Source organism: Pistacia vera, unplaced genomic scaffold (assembly GCF_008641045.1).
Source record: "Pistacia vera cultivar Batoury unplaced genomic scaffold, PisVer_v2 Contig787, whole genome shotgun sequence".
Classification (NCBI taxonomy): Eukaryota; Viridiplantae; Streptophyta; class Magnoliopsida; order Sapindales; family Anacardiaceae; genus Pistacia; species Pistacia vera.
Genome location: NW_022196653.1, coordinates 606,273 through 610,303, shown reverse-complemented (window position 1 = coordinate 610,303; position 4,031 = coordinate 606,273).

The window sequence follows — 4,031 nt, the reverse complement described above, 5'->3', positions numbered from 1 at the left end:
AAAGAATAAAAAAAGAAACAAGAAAAAATGGGTGAGATTTGTTCTTTATATATCGTTGTTCGTTTTACCATATGATTTCTCTTGATAGATAGATATCACGTCCTTTGTTCATTAACCTTATATTTTTCTTGAGAATTTCTTCGTATCTTTAAAGCTCGACAATATAAAAAATGTTAAGAGAAGTTAGGAGTGTTTTTTTTTTTTTTTTTTTTTCAGTTTGATTGTCGGAGGATTGTGAAGTCAAAGCACAATGAATCTCTCTTTTGGACCCTAAGTTGAAAGTTCAAAGTATTATTATAATTAAAACTTCTAGATTTAGAAAAGTAACCATACTTTCCAAAAAGTAGCCAACCTCTAACACACACACACACTTTATATATATATATATGACAATTTATTTCATTACTATTTAATTAATATGATTGAGATTCCTTGAAATAATAATTAAAAATAACAAATTAAACTATTTTGATTATTGATACATTAAATACACTCAAATACCCTATGAAAATATATGTCATATGGATTATATTTATTATCAAATGATGGGTGTTTGGGTATAAAAATTATATCTTTATCTTTACCAAAATAACTAAGTGATATATAAATAATAATTTGATATTCTTCTAGGATTATATCTAAAAATTAAAAGTATATAAACTAAACTAATATGTTTCTTAAATTATTAAATAATTTATTTAAAGAGTTTATTTCATAGCATGTTTAATTAGGGCACTTAGGTTTTTGGAAATTATTAAAAAAAAAAACCCCTTAGGCAGGGAGATTTCTCTAATTTAAGAAGGATATTTAAAATGAGTTAATGACTTTTTCCCACTCAAATAATGGATTCACATACTTTTAAAATATCACTATTTTCCAAATTTATTTCAACGGCAAACAGAGACCAAACAGGTCCAAGACGTGCTGGGCTTTTGAAGAGGGGAGACCAATAAGTTTTTGGTGGTGAAATGTTAGATTTTGGTGATTGAGATTGATCAGAATTTGACTTGGGAGGGTCAACTACGAAACCCCAATCACTCGATTGCTGGCGATTAGCGGGGTCGATGAGAAGTAGGGTTTGAGAATTGAGATAGGGAAGAGATAATGGTAGTGTGGGGCCGCCTAATGTCGGAATTGGAAACAAAATTAAATTTGGGTAATAAAGTAGTATTTTAAAAGTTTGGGTAAGAAAGTGCATTAAGACATTATTTGGCCAAGAAAAAATGGTTTTACTCATTAAAATTAGGGGGGTTTTGTAGCTTTCAAAAACCTAATTTTGATATGCTTTAATATTAAAAAAAAAAATCCCAAAAAGGGTATAAGAAATAAACCAAATATATATTTCCTATCTACACCATTCTATAAACATCACATTTGAGAAACTTTATGGTATTCAATGTCCTCGTAATACTAGTACCACAAACTAGTACATTTATGGTAATAGAAATTAAATTTAATAACAACAAATATAAATATCAATGAAAGAAGAAAATATAATAACAACATAATTTATTGGGTCGTTTGTTGTATGACTGAGTATCCTTGCAATTAATATTGAAGATTTTAAATAAAATATTATGCAAATATTTAGAAACCATATCCACAAAAATTTGACCCGTAATCATAAATAGGAATCTACAATTTAAAATTAAAGAAAAGAAAAAAAAAAAAAAAAATACAACCCATATAAAAAGAAATGACACGAAGACATGTCCTAAGGCATTAAAATTCCAACAACTAACTCATATTTATGGCACCACATATATTTATTTCTTCTGCACCGACTAACAACAAGACAAACCCACATTCTATTTCTCCCTTTAAAAATATTGCAAGCTATCCCATCACATGGTTTCTCCACATATTTGTGCGACTCATCAAGCCCTTTTTTTTGTAAGCATTTTATGTACACTATTTAGTCTGTCTTTGATGTAAAAGTCTTGAATTATTTAATGTATAGATTAAGGTAGAGTGCATGAGAAGTCCCCCAACCTACTTTCGAAACAAGGCAAGCCCTGTGGTCCGGGGCTAACAATATAGTAACGTACTTGTGATAAATATGAGAAATAGGAGGAGCAAACCCCTACAACTTGGCACCCCTGGTAACCAAAAAAAAAAAAAAAAAAAGAAAAAAAAAAAAAAAGAGTGCACGACAAATTTCACCAAAAACTTTGAGAAAAAACGTACATGGCATCCAGTCATATGCGACTACGTTGGAGACAACACACGTTTTATGAATGAACGACCGTCCATAAAATTTTAAAAATAAAATAATGAACGTCTGTCTATATTATATGGACGCCTATCCATATTATATGGACGGGTGTCCATCTAAAATTAGTGGTTTGTCTCTCTTTCTTTTCTTGTTCTTCTTCTTGGCTATTGAAAGTTCAACATCTCCTCTAGATGAGTTATAGGGTCTTGCTCCGCTTCATGTTAAGAGTTGAATTTGAGAGGAGAAAGAAGAGGCTTCTTGCTCAACACAAAATCAGCTCTTCTCTCTGGATAGGGGTTTGTGAGAAAATGAAGAAAAAAAAGAGTTGAGAAAATGATTCTATAGGACCAGGTTTTCAAGCTGAAGTTCCAAAATGGACTGGTGTGCCTTCTGAAAGTGACGCAAGTGGTTGGGGACTGGGTTTGGCCACTGGAAAAGGTAGAAATAGATTTTTAATTGAAAAGGATCATATCGAAAAGGAAGACAAGATCGTGTGGTTGCCAGATCTAGCATTATTGAATGTGTTAGATTTCTTATGCTAAGAAAATGTACAGACTGAAACTTGAACTGTCTTCAGCTTTTCACACATGAAAAATTGATTAAATGGGTGAGGAAGATATGCTTCTTGAAACAAGCAAGAACAGAAAAAATTCAAGAAATATGTGAGATTAAATAACTCCATCTCTTGATAAGTGTTTCTGGGATCAGATATTAAGTTTTTTTCCAACCAAAAGCAGGGAAGAACTTGTGAGCTACTATTGGTGTCCATTATTGTTTTTAAAATTTTATGGACAAGCGTCCATATGAGGTGGACACCCGTCCATATTAATAGACTCTCGTCTAAATAATATGGACATGAGTCTATGTTATTTATGGACACTCACCATTTGTGATGAACGATCATTCATATAATATGAACGGGCATCCATAATTTTTGGAGGTCTTTCATTCACAGAAGACGTGTGTGTCTCTAAGTGACCGTGTTTGACCAGATGCCACGTACGTCGTTACAAAAATTTGATGCAAATTATCAGTGTCTGTGGCATTATTGTTCTTAAAATCCGTCCATTAACTTTAACTGAAGAAGGATATTATGGTAAATTAACAAGAAGCCTAAAAATCAACAATTTAAAAATTTGTTTTGGTCTGTGTATTTAACAATCAAAAGGTATATATCATTTTAGCTTTATATATAAACTTGGAAAGAAAAAAAAAAAAAAAAAAAAAAAACAGGAACCCCGAAATTACACCCAAACCAAATAAATGAATATTATCGAATTTAATAAATAAAATGAGATAAATCAAATAACCAATAAAGCATAGCCTTTATAGAATATGGGTGGAAGCCAATGTTTTTAATTCGTGAGAATCAGCGATTAGACAGAAGTCGGTTAATAATTAGAGGATTAACTTAATTAAATATTTAATGCAATGTCATCTTGAATTAAGCAAAGATTATGATTAATTAATTAAATTAAGTAACTTTTCAAAGTAATGCTCACTAAAAGTTCATATGAATTCTAATTGAGTAACTTGTGAGAGTAATAATTAATTAACTCTCTCAACCAAGAACACTTGAGAGGTTATTAAATTAGATTGAATTAAATATAGATATCCTTCATAAGTCTAGGTTTCAGGTGGAATCTGTTTTAAATGCAGATTAAATGATTTATTCAACGATTTCTTAACTAAAATATTATCTAATATATTTAAATTAAGTTATATATTGGAAAAAACCAGAAAATCGCTTGTGTTTTGTCTTTTTTTGGGTGGGTGTTCGTTGGTTCCAGAATACAGTTTACCCCCAAACGTTTTG